Raw genomic sequence first — 19,859 nt, 5'->3', positions numbered from 1 at the left:
TGGCTTCTCTCTCTGTGTCTTTTAGCTTCTAGTCACATTACCAGCTGTCTTTCTCTCAAAGTCAAACTTCTCGAGATGCTCTGAGGCCCATTGTCTCTACCGTAGCCCATGCCAGGAGCCACTTTCACACTGCACCACCTCTTGGGCCCCTGGCTACTGTAAGTCTGGTGCCCATCCCTGGTCCAACCAGCCATAGCTGGGACAACGGGATCACAAAGGACAACCACCCTTCATGTGTGGAGTAGGAGATCGTGGTGGTGATGAAAGGGTACTTGCGTGGGGGGAGTGGGGAGGGGGATGCAGGTTTTGAATTAGGGAATAGCAGTGATCCCAACACTTGGCCTGTCCAAACTTTTTTGTCCCAGCAATAAACAATTTTGAAGCACTAGGGGTGCTTCACAAAGATCCCGAAGGCCTCTGCAGTTAGCATGGGAGAGACACCACGCCTGCACTCCATTTCTGAAGCCAGATCTCCCCACTGGGTTACAGAGTGGTAGGTCTGGAAGGCACTGGAAAAGGTGCCTGGAAAGGTTTGCAGAGCCCCTTCTAGCTACAGGATATGACTGCCCTATTGCCACCAGAAATGACTTCCACTCTGCCCTCTTACTTGATACCCCAGCTGAACCACTCGTTTTTCTTTTTGTACTTAACATTTCTGAGTTTCAAAGTGGTATTTTGGAGCCTAGCAAATGCTCAAATGTTTGATATGAATGAATGGATGAATGAATGAATGAAAACATGAAACAAGGAACGGTGTCTTGGAGACTGGGGCAAGTTGCCTGGCTTGAGTGGCAGGAAGGCTTAGCTTTGGATCTCGGTTCTGCCACTTGCAAGCTGTGTGACGTTGGGACAAGTTACTTAACTTCTCTGAGCCTCCCTTTCCTCAACTGTAAGATTACGATGAAGACACTTGAAAATTCTTTGAGAAGCCCAAGTGACTGTTTTTTCCAGAACAAGGTCTGGCACAGAGTGCTTGGGTGTTGAGGGCTGTAATTGCTCGGTGAGATCTAGGGGCTGGGCAGGCAGGACGAGCTCCCTTGCTAGACACAGACAGGAGGATGCAGACCCCCTGGGAAATTGCCTGTGATTTGGTCACGCCCTGGGCTGGCTTGTCTTCATTTCCCAAGGAGTCAGCAAGGCTACAGTTCCTGGACGAATAAGTACCAGTTCCAACCAGTTCCAAACAGGGCTAGGCTACAGGTCTGGCAGGCCTGGGCTGTGTCCTGGAAAGAGGTGGGGAAGCCCAAGATCCAATACAAGACTAACAGCACCAGCGATGCCAAAATCTAAGCGAAGCCTTGGAGTCAGAGACCAAATCTAAGGGTCAGTTTGGCCTTGGGGGCAAAAGCTGTATGCAGAGAGACCACAAGCCTAAGAGCAGGAAGCCCGGGGTGCGGGGCAGCATGCTGTGCATCTGGGGACCTCGGTGGAAGGCCAGGAGCTTCCCTTGGTGACTTAAAGATGCAGCTCTGGAGTCCAACATGTGGCAGCCTGTTGCCAAGTGAACCCTTATAGTCTGAGCCTGCAATGCAGCTTGGACATGGAGGGAGGGGTTGTGCAGCAGGGAAGGGCACTAGGTTTCCAGGGATGCTCCAGGGGTGACTGGGACCAACCAATGGGACGTGCCAATGGAGGCAAAATGACTACGATGAAGAATCTCCATCCCGGACGTCAGAAGAATTACCCTCTTCCTCCTCCCGTCGACAGCGGATGTGCCAGTGTCCCTTCCATCCCAACTCCCTGTCCCTGCAGTTTCCTGCCTTGTGACCTCAAGGCCTCATCTAGCATCAAGGGCTTGGCCTTTCCTCTCCTCGCGCCATCACTTGCTTCTTGGGCACCCATGGCACCGGCAAGACTTCGCCTGCTCTGCCCCCCTGTCCGCCCATTTCAGCCAGCACAGAGGAACCAGCCCTGACTCAGCCCAGCTGGAGGCCTTCTCTGTTCCTCCGCGGGGCAGCTGGGAGCTGCCAGGCGGTCCCTGAGCTTAGTTAGTGCTTTGCGTTGCCCCAGAGTCTGCCCTGGCTTTCCGTCCTGCCCCGACACTCGCTGGTGCACACCCCGCTGTCTCCGAGAGCGTTCTTTGCTGCTAGCCCGCCCCTTCCCAGGCCCTCCTCGCAGCAGCCTCGCTGGCTGCTCCCCAGTAAGATCACGTCCACGTCCACGGTGTGGAGGCGCCGTCTTGCCCCCCCGGCCCCTCCTGCCCGCGCCCCCACCGCGGCTCAGCCAGGACGGCCGCGGGCTCTGGTGTCTGCGCGAAGCCCACACTCCCCCGAAGCCCGGTCGCCTCCCAGCCCTCCCCGGCGGAGTTCATGTCATCTTTGGTCCTTCTCTCTTAGCCTGAATCTCCTCGCTGCCCGCTAGCCCCGCAGCTCCCGCCCGAGAGCATTTCCACCTGCTCTGGTGCTTCCATCACAGACGACAAGGAAGCCCCCTGGCCAGCCAGCCGGGCCCGGGAAGCTCTGGCGCCGTCGTGGCTTTTCTGGAGTCACCGTCTTCGCCAGCGCCGTCTGCGTCCACCGGGCTCGGCATTCCCCCCTCGGGGGGGGGGCAGCGCCCTCCCGCCTGCTTCCACGACGGCTCCTCCGCGATCGCGTCTCGCAGCCTCCCGGCACGGGAAGCCGAAGATCGTGGAGCCCCGGGGACGCCGCTCCTTGGCCCACACGCCCTGGAGGCTCGGGAGGCCACGGACCGGCCCCCAGCGCCCCCGGCTCCCTGGACAGCGCCCTTGCCGGCTTCTCCTCCCGCCTCTCTGACTTCTTTACGGTCTTCTTCAGTCTCCTTCCCGGGTCCTCCTCCTCCGCTGATCCTCCTTAGAGACAGTTTGCCCAGAGGTCCGCATCTGTTCTCTGCAACTTGCCTTCTCCGTGGGCGAGCTGACGCCCTGCCAGGGGGGGAAGGCCGGGGTGCTGCTGGCTGCGCACGGAGCAGACGCCCGGCCGGCGGCCTCTCCTGCGGGCCTGCCTGGACGCCAGCTGCCAAGTGGGAGTCTCCTCTCGGCGCCCCCCAAGCTGAGTTCCCTGCCTCGCCCCTCTGCGTGCTCCTTCCCCTTCATGCCCTTCCTTGGGAAACACTCTCTCCAGCTACCCCCTGGGGCAAACGGACCGACCCAGGAGGCCCGGCTCTGACTCAGTCCACCCCCACCGGGCTGCCGTCTCTGCGGCTCCTCCTCGTCTCTGTGGCTCATTCTTCAGGCCCACCCCGAATCCATCACCCAGTCCAGTGGCTCTGCTTTCTTACTGCTTTGGAGTTTGTCCTTCACCTCCCCTGCCAGGGCGGTCCTTTAAACCCCTCTCCTCTCCTGCTGGGATTCAGGTGGCTCCTGCCTGCTCCCCGGGGCCTTACTGGGAGCCCCGGCACCCGTTCAGGGCCAGGGCTGGCTGCCAGAGTGAACCAACAGCGCAAATCTGCTTCCATCATCTTCCTGCTCAAAATTCTCCAGGGCTTCCCCGATGCCTTCAGGATAAAGTCCAAACTCCTTAGCGAGGTGTCCCAAGATCCTTCACAGCCCACGGTCATTGTGAGCGCCACGAGCAGGACCCAGCTAGACTCCTGTTCAGTTCCTGGCAGCGTGTTTGCTGTGTGACTCCGAGTAAGTTACTTAACCTCTATGAACCTCCATGTTCTTCAGGCTAGAAGGAGGGAAAATACGCCTCCTCCCCAGGTGCTGACACTAAAATGGAGTCCAGCATATCTGTCTTTGTCTTTCGGTCTCCAGCAAAGTGCCTTGCTCAGTGCAGGCGCTGTGAGGGGACCACTGTTCCCTTTCCCAGGCCCTCCCTGCTCTCTCTCAAGCCTGTAGCTTTTCACCAGATGCCCCTGCCCCAGCGCTCCTGAGCTGCTGACCCAGCAGAGGCTCCCCTCCTTCCTGAGTCTCCACCCGGTTCTCACTGTCTGCAGCCCCGTTCCCGTCGAGCTATCTCTTTCTCTCTGCCTGAGGAACTCCTCATGATAGTTTAGGGTTCTTCTCAGGAGTTACCTGCTGGAAGTTTCTCGTCAGTACCAGGATGCAGAGGCCTCTCCAAATGCTTCCATAGTGGCTAAGATCCTCACTGCATCTTCTTGCAATGACCTTCTCTCGAGTGCTCTTCCCCGGGCAAATCATCTCCTTGAGGGTGGGGGTCATCATGGAGTTCTGTATAGGTGGTATTCAGAGTCTTTCTCTCACTAGCTATTTGCATTTAATACTCTCTTTTTTATTTTTCTGTTCCCTGGGGAGTATAGACTTGTCAACCCATCGGATTATAAGCTCCCTGAGGACAAGGGTCCCTGGTGCGGGGGGCTGCACTCTAGAATTAGCCTATGGTGGCTCTTGTCATGTATTGCTGACTGCGTGGCCTCTGAGCAAAGCAAAATCTAATGGAGGAGACTGTGTCCTCATCTTAACTGGTACAAATCAACTCTCATGGCTGGGGAGGGTCCTGGACTAACGCTGAGGTGGAGGTGGTCAGGCAGAGTAGAACCAGAGGAGATTTGAAAGGGGAGGTACAGAGCAAAGTCCTGGAGGAAATACATAGTTTCTTATTCGGCTTGACAGGGAGAGCTGTGGACATTTGTCCTGGGAACTCTCAGGCAAGGACTGACTTTCACTAAATCACCAAACTGGTTTTAGCTTTTGTTGTAGAATCAGTTTTCAGGTAGGAGTGTGTTTCTGTATGGTACTTCCCACCAGCTCACGAGCCAACCTGTGGGTTTAGTTAGAGGGGTCTCTGAGGGTTTCTTCTGCCTGATCACCTGGGTTGAGCCTACTTACCAGCTCTGTGCCCTATTGCATCCTTGCATTTAGAGAGTGCTCCCATCTCCTGATTGTTAGACTATCCTGGGCTTTTAGGTCTCTAACAGAAGTAGACATGGACTGCAGGCCATCAGCAGAATTCTCCATTCCCGCACTGGTTGCCCTGCCATGAATATTCCTCTAGCCCTACTGCTAAGCTTTCCTCCCTCCCAGGGCCCAGCAGCTGGGATTTTGAGTTGCTGATTTTGGGGGTTAGAAGGTAGAGGCAGCTACTGTGCTCACTTCCCACTGGAGTCTGGCACCCCAGAACACTCTTGTTTGTTATACTCACTCTCTTCCGCATCCTGTGTGTGCGTGAGGCACAAGGGAGGCCAAAGAACTGGTAAAGGCTGTTGGATTTGGGGTTGCAAATTCTGTAGACAGTATTTTCTATGTCGGAGCTTTTAAAGTCGGCTCTCTTATCATTTGCTAAGGAATGGAGCTGGGTGCTCAGTAGAGCTTCAGTAGCCAGGCACTTTGTCTATCAAATCTAAGCATCTTTATAGAGGGAAGACCTCGTTTGGGTACCTAGTCCTAAGACCAGCTTTCATAAAAACTCCTTTATCTTCCCTTCCCAAACTGTGAGTTTCCAGAGCAGCCAACCAAGCATTACTTGGCCCTACCGGGAGCCACGCAACTTGCAGGGTACGCCAGCTGTTTGGCAGAGGGGGGGTTAGACACACCTGAGCACGTGGTGTTTGGAGCCACGGTGTTTGGGAGGGAGGGAGGCAACTGCTCTTTCTGAGGTTTCTAAAACGGATGCGCTCTCATCAATGTGGAGTGACCGAAATGTGGGCCTGCTGGGTGCTGAGTGCTTGGCCACTTCTTTCAAGTCGGATTCCCTGCTTGAGTTAGGTTTTGCTATTGGCAGGTAGATAAACAGTGAACCAGGGAAGAGCCTGCGAGTGGGTTTATATTTGCAGGCTTTGAGACTGGAGCCTCATCCCTGTCTCACTTGTACACAGGGGTTCTCTTTCCTTTCCCGTCTGGCTCATGGGGCAGGAGTTCTGCTCAGCACTGTGCAAGGAGGTCAAGAGATGAGTCCCTGCAAAAATATCTTCTCAAGCAGAGTCCTCCAGTTCTGGGCTAATCAGAACCGTTAGTTGAGGCCTGAAGTTCTTGGCAGCCCTTTTTGCTCTCATTCTCCTTTCTGCCTGACAAGGGGTCTGTGGCAATGTTTGAGGGGTTCTGGATGTGATCACCCAAGAATGCAGCAGGACTGTGAGCTCAATAGGCCCTGGGCTTGAGTCTGCCTGTTTGATGGCGTGGAGGGAGGTGGCCTGGGGAGCTGGGTTGTCAAGGCCTGGGTTTGGAGAAACCAGGCAGCTTTTTTAAGAGACTCAGCATCCTGGGTTTATTTTCCCAAGGAACTTGTGTGCCTAGGACCAGCCTGGGGTGTGACTGACTCCAGGTGAGAAGTAGTGTTGGGGTTCAGGAAAGGGGGTCATGTGGTGGTAGCAAATACTGCAGAATTGCAGTGATTTATTTAAAAATTTTGCTTTCTAATCTTGGATGAAAAAAGGCAGTGGGCCTCAAAAATCAGAGGAAGGGACCAGACCAGAACTGTGTTCATCCATTCATTCATTCAACCAGGAGAGAGAAGCACATTCTCTGTGTTCGGCACTGGGCTAGGAGTTGGGAAGGAAACCAGATAAAGCCCGCACCTGCCTTCTTGGAACTCATAGTTGAGAAACCAAGAAGCCCAGCCATAAAATGCTCCTGGGCAGACCAAAGGGGAGGTCACTTGAGTTTTCTTTGTCTTGATTTGGACATGGGGTGCCTCATGTACCTGGATTTTCCTCCAACAAATATTCCTATGTTCTGAAAATATTTTTTGAACACACTTTTGATGGAGATCTTGAAAAGGATACCCTGCCCTGCCTTGGAAAACAGAACTCAGGGAACACAATTTGATGTCTCTTACATGACTTGGTCCTAAGTCATCCTTTCCTTGAATATCCCCCAACCTTCTCTAGTTGTTAGTGCTTCTTTTTTCTAAACCACTGGCAGTCATTGCTTGTCATGTCACTTTCTAGCCGTTCTTTCTGCTGCTGTGCCCTAGTGGACTCGAGTCATTACAAATTGAAGGGCTGTTTTTGTTTGATGAGAAAGCTTAGCTTTATGTTCAACTTCAGGTCAATAAGCTTTGGCTTGGTGGCTACAGTACGACACAGGCAATGTGATCATTCTTCTCTGTTGTTTTCTTCCCTTCTCCTAAGCTGTGTTCTGCAGAATTGCAGTTGCTGGATGTATCTTTTTGGCAAAAGTAGGACAATACTCCATACAATGAGATGTCAAAGTGAGTGGCAGCGCCTATAATGCTGTGAGGGTTTAAAGTAAAAAAACGATTCCCGAAGACCTGGGAGGCCCCAGGAAAGATTTCATGAAAATGAACCTCAGTTAGACCTTGAGGCCAGGACTGGGATTTGGTGAGCTGAGGGAAGCAGCCCCATTATTGAGAAAGGTGTAGGGTGAACACTCCAGGCAGAATCAGAGAATCTGCATGTTGTGTGTAGGTATGTAATTCTTCGTGAAGTTACAAGTGATACTATTGTCATCCCCTACAGCCCATGAGGGGGTTTATTCTATAGAACTGAACTGAGGCCTTTCACGTTCTGCAGGAAGGCCTGGTACTTTTGCTGACTGTGACTGCTTCCTGGATTGTGAACATGAACTGCAGAAGAGAAATTTGTACTCTGACTTTCATTCAGAGGACATGAGACAGTATCACAGAGTTTCTGTGTGTACTTCAAAGGCAGGGGAGGAAGAAGACTGATTTCATGTCCTAATTATTGCTGTGAGAGGTTCACCCCCTTGTCTACAATCCAGATTTTTCTGATTCTTCAGAAGAGCTGCAGAGTTGAACTTAAAATCAGGAACCGTTAGTAATGAGCATGAGCTCATGTGGGTCTCTATTATTAATGGAAAACACTAGGTTCTTTTTTTCCCAACTAACCAATTCTCTCTAAGTCTAGAAAAATCAAGAGAGTTTGCTCCAGTTTGCAACTGGAGCCTCAGATCCTATGTCGGATGCCAAGTTCCTCATCTATTCAAAATGTTGAAGATCAGTCACTAAGTTAACAAATTGATAATTTTCAAACAGAGGAAATTTAATGGTTACAGTGAGGAATAAAATCTATTCATTCATCCAACAACTACTTCTTGAGAATATGTCGTGTCTTTTGGGTCAAGATGAGGGGGTGAGCCAAATTGCCCATCTTACCCTCTCATCCAAAATTCCCAGAAGTGACACACAGAATATATACTTTGAAGATATATGTGGTACTAGAAAACAAGAAAAATGATGGCCTTAGTAGATCAGACAATGAAAAAATCTCTAGAAGAATAGAAAATAGTCAAGATCAGATTGATGAAGGAAACCACAGCTCCAATGTCACTATAGAAGGATTGCTAAGAAACATCTCCAGGCCTAGACATGGGGCAGATGTGGGGCAGAAGGAAGCCCCATACAAAATACATGGCAAGCAAGTCTTTGGGGGATACCGATGAGATCAGACAGGCAGGTGCATCCTTCAAACCTCTGCATTTTTTGTCCTCAGGGTAGGAAGTGGGCAACAGGTACTGCTTGGATTCTCAGGTCAGAGAGTGAGAGTAGAGCCTCACATGGCTGACGCAACCCAGGAGAAATATTTCCACTGTACCAATAGCAAGCACCTAACTCCTCTTATGTTGGACAAGCTGAAATAAAGTCTTCCCATAGTACATTCCAGTCTTTTCCTCTGCCGACCAGGGTAACATGGAACTCTCTAATACAAAAATGAGCATGTGTCCAAGACTTAAAAATGTGTGGAGAATCAATACTATAAAAAAAGAGGTACTGATTTCAGTAAGCAAAAGTTCACACCCAAGGAAATGTTAGCAGTGTAAGCAGAGTAGGACTTTGGATGTGTGAACAAATCAGAGACCTTGGAAACTACAAATATTCACCATCAACACTAGCACCACCACAACAAAAAAAGAAGTGGGTATTACTAACAGAGTGATAACTGAAGGGTATATGAGTGAACTGGAAGATGAAGCTGAGGAATTCTCTTAACTATCACTTGAAACAGATCATAAGATGGAAATATAAAGAGAAAAGTTGAGATGTGGAGAATATTTCCAGATACTCTGGATTTATCCTCAAGAAGTTTCAGGAGGATAGAATGGATGGAATGAGAGAGAAGAAAATACAAAAGAAATGGTATAAAAATTTTACCAGAAGATAGAAAGAGTGCAAGACAAAATCTCAAGATTTGATAGAATAACCAAGTTTCAAGAATGATGAAGAAAAGAGACCTCTAACTTGGTATGTTATAATACTAAAGTTAGAGAAAAACTACTTAAAAAAACTTCTGGAGAGAGAAAATGATGTAAAAAATAAGAAGAATGAACGTGACAACAGACTTCTTACAATATCAGATGCAAAAAGACAACAGAACTGTGTGCACAAAACCATGGGGTTGGGAAAGACACTGTACCTGGGATTCTATACCCAGTAAAACTGTCATTTAAATGTATAAGGTAAGAGTCATTTTGCACATTTTGGACTCAAAGTCTTTACCATCTATTTGCTCCCTCTAAAAAAATTACTACAGGCCATAAAAAAGCAAGACAAGTGGGAATTAAGAATCTACTATTTTTTTCTTTTTGCTTATTGCACTTAAGTCTTGAAAGAACAAGGCAGTCTCAGTTAGTTTGCTCTTGATTGGGAAAGAGTGAACTCATCTGCCATCTCCCCAAGACAGAAGCGACAGTCCACATAGAAGAAGCTGCCCTCATGGGCTCACTGTGTTAAAGTGTAGAATGGGCACTCAGTGTTGGCATTTTTTTCTCTCAACCCTGATCCAAGCCCATGTTTTTCTTTCTTGAACCTAAGGAAGTAAAGCAAGTATCGCTTCCTTGCTGGGGTTTCCATCATCCCATTAAATTTTTTTTTTTGAAACCTCAATAAAAATTTTTAATAAAATTATAAGAATTGGCAAAAATATAAGTGCACACTAGTAATCATAGCTATTTATTACATTAACAAAATAAAATGCATTGGTTCAACATATCACCACATCTTCCTATTGCAAACAAAGTAATATATAAATGCTATCACTGTAGATATGCATTAACCCTTGAATTACACCTTACTTTCTAGAAGTATTATTTGAGACCACAGCTTAGTGAAATCAGACCTTTGAAAATAATACTAATTTTAGAATCTCTCCCATGTCTGTGGTGGAAAAACATATTCATCTTACTTGAGGAAATTATAGGTTATTTTTATGAGTAAATGGCAATCTAACTTTTGTACTCTTGCTGATGTACTTTTTAAAAAATCATAATAAAATATTTTTAAATTCAAAAAACCAAAATGTGTGATGAAGGACAGAGATATTTGCATTGTCTCATAGTACTTCCCCATGAAATACTATTTAATTATGAAGTGGCATTACAGAGGAGAATCTCGGCAGATACTACCTTCATTGACCAATGTTGACATCACCTTTGGGTGACATACAAATATTGTAGGTCCTATGATGGGATGCAAGCTTCTTTAATACTCTTGCTAAAAAAGTATGATCTGAATCTTGCCACAAGGACACATAAGAATCTATACTGAGGGACAGTCTACATTATTGGAATTTACTCTTTAAAGATTTAAGGTCAAGAAAGTCAAGGGAAGACTGAAGAACTGTTCCCAGTTGAAGGAGACTAAGAGACATGACAACTAAAGGCAATTTATGGATATAAAAAGGATTTTTTTTTTTTTTTGCTATGTAAGACACTATGGATGAACAAAACTTGAAAAGAATATGAGGATTAAATAACAGAACTACTAGTGTTCATTTTCTTGTAGTAAAGCCTACATGTAGTTATAGAGAATGAACTGAGTTGTAGGAAATGTACACTAAATAATCAGGAAGATGACATATCAGCAATTTACTCTCAAATGGTTCCAGGTCAAAAAAATATTTTTCTACTACAACTTGCAATTTTACTCTAATTTTAAGACTGTTTCCAAAAATTAAAGCTAAAGTAAAAAATAACAAGAACAGGAGAAAAGCAAATCCGAGTTTTCCATGAGGGAAGATCTAGGAATCCATGTTTACACTAAAATTATATATAATAAATTTTATGGCACTATAACAATTGTAAAACATCCAAATCCTGACAATAGTCATAGCAGCTGGGTGTCAAAATTATATTATGAACATTAAAAATACAAAAACACTACTAAGAGATGAATCACAACTTGGTTGTTTGGGTGCTGTTGGCACAGTTGGTATTTGGGCAATCTGTATATGTAAAACTCGATAGTGCTGGTTTTCATTCACTAAATCTACTTAAAGGTTAGTTAGATGCCAAGAAACAAAATTGAAAGTACTATCTAAACTTAAATCAGAATGATACAAAAATATTGTTCTCTAATAAAAAATTACACACCTGTAGGAAACAATTAAAATGTTATGTAAATAGCCCAGGAAGTCAAGTTTTGCTATTTTATCATTCAGGTCATGTATTTTTTCTTCAAAATCTCTGCATATTCTTGGGATGCTCCAAAAGTGCATCTTGATTTCATTGGATGCATCTGTAAATTCCTCTAGAAGCTCACTATGATCCAGATTCAAATTCAGCAGCAGTTCTTTTGCCTGATCTTGTATCTTGCATCTTAGCACATTTTACAGCCTCTGCATGTCGATCCTCTGCTTCTTGACACCTGTGGTAAAAACTCAAATGAATCCTCTGATGTTGAGTGTTTTTGCAAGGTAGCAGCCAGTTCTTGAAGTTTTCTCACAACTACTTCTCAAGAGCCTGCTCTTGGCCACACCTGTGCTGCCAGCAGCCCAGGGTCGCAGCCCCCAGCTCATGGGACACCTTGCTGTCCACCCTTCCATCCCATTCAATATTAGCTGTCTCTTAAATTCTCCAATCCATCCCAGAGTACTCAGAGGAGACTGGACTAGGGAAATCAGCTCTCTACCCAGACTGGTGCTCTGGATTGCAGTGAACCCACCTCCATGACTTCTTTTGATTGGAAGCAGGGCAACAGCGCGCACCAAGAACTCCAAATACCAGACATGTGCTCAGTTGAGCAGAGGGGAGCATGGCCTGGGCATCTGGGAACTCTGTCCAGTGGCCTGGCCTTTTGGAACACTGCCAGGTCATTGGCTAGAAGTGGCGCCTGGTCAGGAAGAGGCCCTGACAGCTTTGGGAAGGAAAGAAGGGAAATTAACTGCAGGAAGCGAGGCATCAGGCGAATCCACAAGCTATGCTTTAGGAAGCCTTTTGGTGGGAATGAGAGGAACCAAAAGTGCTGTCCCCTCGGCCACCAGAACTGGGTACAACAGGTTCTGACTGGGAAGTGGTCTGGATGCCCCTGCACGCTTCTCCATAGAGGTTAAGAAGCTCTTAAAATATACATGTTACTAAAGTAATTCCCCCTTCAAATTTCCGTTCTCTGCATAGTAGTGTTTGAGAAGACAAAAAGGGGCTCATGGGCTGAGCTTGAATTTGTGCTTTTCTGGTAACCTTTCATGTTGAAGCTCTGCCTGGCCTCTGTGGAGCAGCGCCTGCATGGATCCTGGTGTCGCCTGCATGGGCCTGCCTCTGCTGGTTTTCCTCACCATGCTCCAGGGTGCACTAATCCTGCCCAATTGATTGTCTTCAGACGAGTCCCAGGAATGGGGTTAATATTTAGTCCTTTCATTATAATCATAGACTGTGACTCCAGTCGGGGCCCTTGAAGCCACCAGCCCTGCCCCTGCCTCTAGGCTGGACTGAATTTAAACCTGAATTTAAATAGACCTCACATAACTATCTTTTCCATGTCTTTTCGTTCTTTTCATTCTTTTTGTTCAATACCCCCTGAAAGAATTGGCGCAGTAAAGAGAAGGAGAGCCAGGCCACGTTTCTGACAGGCCAGAATTGTATTGCGAACCTCGCCCGTTGTTGGGGAGAGATGTCTTTTTTATATGGTGAGGGAAGATTAGGCGGGAAACTGGGTTTGCAGGGTGGGAAAAGGTTTGCAGGGCGGGGAAAGGTTTATTGTCTGATTTTTTTCTATGTGGGCTTCCCCGTTCCTGCTCCCTGCATTGACCTTTCGCCCCCAAGGAAGCAGCTTCTGTGGCATCTCTCAGGAAGGCTTTCTGCATTACCTTTGCTGTTGGCCAAGAAAGGTTTAGTCAGGCCTCTGCAGATGCTCTGGATTGAGAGGAAGGAACAGTCTGAGGGTCCTGCCCACCCCCTGGAGAGCACTGGAGGCACATGGCCTCCTGCCCAGGAACAAGACGGTCTCCTGGTGCTTGCATCTGCTGTAGAGAGACTATGTATTACTCGATAGTGTCAAGTTCAGCCCTCGGATTCTTTTTTTCACTCATGCTTTATGTACTATATACTTATTGAAAAGTATCTGAGCAGAACTAGAGGAAATTGATGACGATCTTGCAAATAGACACCCAGAAGCATCAGTTCACAGACACATTTCTCCAGCACGCCCCTTCCATGTGCATGGATCGGGAAAGAACACAAGCTGGTGTCATCCTCCAGAAATTCCCAGCTAGAGAAACCATCTCTGCAAGCCTGGATTGAGTGAAATATTTTAAAACATACCTACCATTCTTACCAGAACTCAAATTCTGCGCACTTGAGTTCCTCAAGGAGAGAAGGTGGTATTTAAAGCCTCTTTCTCTCTTGAGGGCAAACAACTTCAAAGACAGCAGAGTTAGGTGTTCTTGAGGTTTTAAGTGCCTGAGCCGTCAGAGCACACCGTTCCCAGTCCTTTATCCTCCTGGTTTGTTCAGAGAGCCGGGCACAGAATCTCTCCTGCAAGCCAGCCACGGGGCTCACAATAAGAGAAGAGTTGAAAGGGACCCTTGAATTCAGCTCGCCCAACCACCTGACATTATAGAGACGAAAACAGGACTACAAAGGACTCTAAGGGCAGGGACCGACCTTACCCACACACCACACTCCCATTTCTCACAGGCTCTGTCTTGATCCCGCCTTACCCCAGGCTATTCAGGAACTCGTGGCAAAGCTGGGACTAGACTCTGAGCTTCCCAATTTCATTTTGGTGTTTCCCTGACCACCCCCCTCCCCCACTCCTTGAGCACCACACTTTCTCTGCAATTATAGGCACAACATACTGGTGGGCAGAATATACCACCAGGGCACTGTGCGTGATTTGAAAGAGGGCGGGTGAATTCTTCCCCCACATCGCGCTTCCACCAGCCTAGAACTGATGCTTGACCTTCCACCATTAGAGATTCATTCCTTTGTAAATTGGGGGTGAGGCAGGCTTTCAGAATCTTCTCTTGAAATGCAAATGCCTCCGGGAAGGTCACCAATGGCTGATAGCTAGTCAACTAATAAACTGTAAGGATTTAAACTAATGAACTCCAAGAGATACCCAAGGGTGGTGGTGGTGGGGTTTGGAGGGAAAACCCGGGCAGGGAGATATTTGAACTCATGGGAATCTGAGGATGAAGTTGGGGCTCGTGTGGAATGGGTACATCCTGTTACAGACACTGCATAGGGCGATGCTGCCATCGCCCTACTAAACATATGACAGGATGGAATCCAGGTGTCCTGGTGAGAAATTCCTATCACAGGCGTGGGCAGATATTTGGAAGCCCTGGCCCACACCCATTGCCATCAGAGGATGCTCAGCTCAGTGGTAGCTTGTAGCTGGAATCACACTGGGTTGGATCTGTCAGTCTATTCAGAGCCCACCCCACTCACCCCCTGCTGGTTTCATTTGAATTGACTTGCACAGGGCACTTGTGCCTCTGGTCAAAGAAAGGAGGAGTTTGCATTATTTCCCAGTGAGTGAGAGATGGAAAAGCTCAAGGCTACAGAGAGGGTGGTGTGTCATTAGTATTCCACCCTGACACGGGGCTCTGCACCCTTCCAGGAAGATGGAGGGGTGTGGTCAGAAACAGAATGGACTTTTTCTCCAAGATGCCAGATGAGACTGAACACAAGGAGTAGAGCTTGGAGGTGCATCTGATCTGCCCCTGCTTCTGCACAACATCCTGAAGCAGCTGGGCATGCCGGGAGGCAGCAGCATCCTCACAAGGGACGTGGTCAAGGTGGGCAAAAGCAAGACTGAAAGCAGCCTTGAGGTTACTGGGCATTGACGAAGGGGAGCCAAAGACCAAGAAGACTGAATGTGAGTCCATATGTAGGGGTTCTACAGGATTTCCTAGAAGCCCCTGTGTGGTGGGGGTGGGGGTATGGAAGGGGGACTTTACAGGCCGAAGGGGTGGAAATGATTCCCCGTCACTAGGGATCATAAGAGGAACTTGGGGCAATGCTAATTTAATGTGTCCTGGGCTGCAGAGATCTGCTTCTGCCTGAGTTCCTCTTAGATCATTCTAACGTTGCCTAAGCTGCCCACAGACAACAGTGAATTCTACTTTCAGGGCTGGGAAGGGAGCCCTTGGTCCAGCTTAGAGAAAACACCCAGTTGCTCACTAGTCCAAACTCCCTCCTGCTGACCCACCCAAACTTAATGATCTGCTAGGATTGAGAAGTTGCTCCAGACTCCACCTGGGAAAGAGCAGTGCAGGAACAATTTGCAGGGACTGCGTTATCCGATCAGGAGATGGAATGGAGAAGCCCCATCATAACTATCCTGAGATAAAATGAGGCAGAAGGAGGGGGATCAGATTTACTCAGAGCTTGCCAGCTAGAAATCATGACTTGATCCTCCCAGAAACTGGCTTATTGACCAGGAGGAAAAGCTAGAGACACAGATGTGTTTCAAAAAAGAAAAGGTCAACTTCTGCAGGCTGGAGAGTCGGGACATACATGCAAAGTTGTTCTGATATCCTTTTCTTCCTTCCTCCACCAGCCACTCACCAAACTGCTGGATCTTTCCTTCATTTTTGTGATTAATCCCACATTTGCTCAGGACACAGTCACTAAGCCCTGATGCAGTTATCCAGCAGACTTGGCCTCTGCATAAGCTGAGTTTTGCAGTAGATAAAACAAAATGAAACAAACAAAAAAAGCAAGGGCTTCCATCCCCGCAGAGATGGTGTGCAACCTGAGTGACACTGCTTGAAGCAGTTGCTAAGCAGATGTGATGGAGAGAATGGCAGCAAGAATCCAGGTTGACAGGTGCCATTTAGATGGAGTTACCCTGTCTACAGCCATTGCCAGGTTGACAGATACTCTGGTCTCTGGAATGGGGTGCACCTTTTACACTTGTCCTTGGGCCAGAGCATCTGACATAACAGCAGATGAGGCACTGCTGAGTTAAGTGGGTCACATCCAGCCTTCTACCGTGTGCATTGCCCCCATTTATTGAGGTCTGCAGTCAGCCTGGTTTTGGCTTAGGCACTTTACAATAACTCAGAGCTGTGGATATGACCAGGTCCACTTCTTTTTGCACTTTTGGTAAGTTTAGGGCTTTGTAGATAAGCGACGTGGAGTATCCAAAGTTGCAGAGTTAGAAACACCAGAATCTGAATTTAAAACCAGTCTGTCCTGGGCCTCCCCGGTGGCGCAGCGGTTGAGCGCTGGGTTGCGAAGCTGCCCGCAGCCTCTGCGGCGCCGGTTCGATCCCCGGCTGCTCCCCGGCCACTGGAGGAGGGTCCCACATGGCGCGCAGACCTCTCCTGCCGCCCGCTGCTCCCCTCAGCAGTGTCCTTCGGTCCTTCTGCCTGCTCTGCTCCCCGCTCTGGCTCTGGTGAATTCTCTCACCCTCCCGCGCTTCTGACTGTACCCAGTGCATGTATAAACAAACAAACAAACAAACAAATAAATAAATAAATAAAACATGCCTCTATTAAAAAAAAAACAAAAAAAAAAAACCAGTCTGTCCTGCTTTGAGGCCTGTGCTCCTTCCCCTTGGGGGCCCGGGGGCTATAGCCTTTTACTGGGTGTATGACTCGAGTAAGTGCTTTAACCTTTCTGAGCCATTCCTCCACCCCCATCCCCAATCCACACAGTGGGGATAGCACAGCAAATATCCCCTGGGATTGGCAGGATAATTCAGTGGGACAATGTGAGGAGAATTCAGTGGGATAATCTGGCTGGAGTCAGTACTTGACCTGCAGTCGCTATACTGAGGCCCCTGACTCCATTTCCATCTGTGAGGCCCTGGGAGAGAAGAAACAACATTGTGGAGATATCCTTAGCTTTGCCAGCAGTTCCTCCACCCCAGGTGAAGAAAGTATTACCCTTTGGAAGCACAATAGCATGTGATTTGAATGAACACTGAAGTTCCAAGACATCGAAGCCTCTTTTTTCTTGCTGTGTGATTTGAAAATGTCACCTAACCTCTATGGAGCTTTTCCTGTGGAATTCTCAAATAATCCCTGGCCCTGAGAGGTGTGTTAGCTGGTGATGGATTCTTGTTTTCCCACAGGTGGATGAGCCACGGAGTGGGCTCCTCCTGATGAGGGGGGAATCCAGGCGGCTCCTCCGGCAACCCCATTGGCTGCTCTCCGGACTGTCTCTCAAGGCCATCGTTGTGTGCTGTGGGACAACGCATTCATTTGAATATGTTTTGATGCCAAGAATCATTAGACAGGTGGAAATTCCATTTGCATATATCTGGGTATATAAAATGAGTCAAGGGGAAGCAATTTGTGGCTACTGCGCTGATTTGCATTCTGCCTGCATTGATGCGGATCATCAAAAGCTGATGGGGTTATGCTTATTGCCCCTGGGTAGCCTGGGCTGTCAGGAAATGCACTGGTTTCCCCTACAGAACTCTGTTCCCACAGTGCAGATGAAATCAAGTGATGACTATAATGACTGCTTGTTTACTATCTCAGAGGTTGCTAGAGTCAAATAGGACATTTTTTTTTTTTAAAGAATCCTTTTGACCTCCGGAAAGACCTGCTCATATCCCAATAAATGGTGGTGGGAACATTGTAATGTATGTGACCTACGTGCTTCCTTTGACCCACAGGAAGGTAACTTTTCAGTAATCACAAGTGGGAAGGAGAGGGTGTCTTATTCTTGGCCATCAGAGTTGAATTTTGGCTTGAGAGACACAGGACCAGCCTTTGTTGTGACTTGGGTGCTTAAAATCATCATCCACACCGTGCAGAAAATGACAAAGCAGAAAGGGGACATCGGGCTTGTGTCATGCCAGCCCCTTCTGTTAAAGAAGAGGAAACAGGCTCAGAGAGTGACTTTTTCAAGGTCACCAGCTATGTAATGGCAGAGCTGGGACTGGGGCTCAGGACTGCTGATCCCTCCACGTCACACTCGGCCTCTGCCCTTTGTGCCCATGGTCTTCTGAGATGCTGGGGAGGAAACTCACTTTTTAAAGAATGTTATTTCCTAGAGGCTGAGCTAGATGTTTCAGCTACAGTGGTTTGTTTTAACCTCACAACCTCTCTGCCAGAGAGAGAGATCACCATCATACCATTTTCATACAGATGGGGAGATTCACTTACTGGTCTAAGAGCATAAAGTCCGTGCTTCTTCTCCCAGTTTCTGCCAAATATCTCTTTTCCTTGCGCTCTTATTCCATTGGGCTTGCTTCCATTTGAAGCACCCACTGATAGACTCTAATGAGAGGCTTTAAACGGTAGGGTTTCCTTGGTCCCAGAATAATGGAGGGGTCCCATCTTAGGTGTAAGTCTGAATGCAGCACTATTATTTTGAAAAGGAGCCCAAACAAGACTCCCTGGAGGAGAAGTGTGGTGTCCATGGGCACCCTGGGTAGGCGGCGAGGGCACACTGCTATCAATCCAGGCTGGCCTGCAGCCATGGTTTTCTGGAAGAAAAAGGAACTGAGGGTGGCCGTCAGTATCCTTTGTGGCCATTCCACCTGAGTGACAGGTGATTGATGGCAATTTTTTCAGGACGCAGAATGTCTTGGTGACATCAAATTCATGCCCTGCTTCCCAGGGTGTGGAAGCAATATGGTTTCCCTCCAGGGAAACTACCCCGAGTCAGTGTGTCTCATAAACCTTTCCTAGCAACTTTAAAACCAGTACTGTGTCTTTTATTTCACTGATCTTTCTCCTCAAGTGCCTAACTCAGGGCTTTGAATGTAGTAGGTGTTTTTGTACTTGATGTTGAAATAGAAAAGGGGACAGGAGGGTTGAATAAGTGCCTGCCAAGAATTCAAACTACAGAAATCAAATTTTGGCAAGGATCTGACAACATAAAAGTGATGCCACTTTTGGAAAACTATCGTGTGGAAATAAAAAATCCTATTTATCAGGGCATATGGAAAAGCATTTATTGTGATATTGTTTGGAGTGACATGAAATAAGAACAATTTGAATGTCAGCCCGTAGGGTGGTAGGTAAAAAAAAAGTATGATTTATCATTACAGTGAGACATTATACAGCTTTTAAAAATAACTTAGATTTACACATAATAACCTGAAAAGAAGACTAAATACGTTTCACGAAGAAAGCAAGCAGCTGAGTAATATGTAAATAATATGATTTCACTTTCATATGACATATACCAATAGCATGTATTTAAAGGTATGATATATATTTGCATGTGGAAAAAATGGAGGACATAGAGCAAAATGTTAACATTACCCTAGAGAGATAAAGTTTTAAATTAAAAAAAAAGTTTAATAAATTTTAATTAAAAAAAAAACAACTCTCTAATGAGAGAAATGTGATCAGGGTGGGTAAATGGTTCAGAAAGGAAACATGGAATCAAGCACAGCTTTGTTTGGCTACTACCCCTTCTCATGGTTCAAGTGGAACAACCCCTGCAACATGGGAAATCAGTCCTGTACTAGGGCAAATCATGATGTGTTACGCCTCATGTAACAGCAGTACATGATACATTTGAGGGGCCAAGGCTGCCAAAAAAAAAAAAAAAAAATCCCTCATCTATAAAAGTTTTGGAGACTCGTAAGAACTTTGGTATCTTGATAAAGAATCAGTCCCCAGCCTCACTTCATTGAAGGCTGCTATGCTTCTGGCCCAGGCCCTAAAGCCTTCAGGGAACCCCTACCCATATCAGTAGAAACAGCTTCAGGGCTTGCCTGACTATAACTCATTGATCATAGCTATATTTAACATGTAGCACCAATCCACACAACTCCTCACAGTATCTGAATCTATAACTATGTCTTTCTAGAAGATGTGTCGCCTGGCTA

This window comes from Talpa occidentalis, unplaced genomic scaffold, assembly GCF_014898055.3.
Source record: "Talpa occidentalis isolate TD23 unplaced genomic scaffold, MPIMG_talOcc4v2.1 talOcc4.16, whole genome shotgun sequence".
Classification (NCBI taxonomy): Eukaryota; Metazoa; Chordata; class Mammalia; order Eulipotyphla; family Talpidae; genus Talpa; species Talpa occidentalis.
This window is presented reverse-complemented; position numbering follows the sequence as displayed.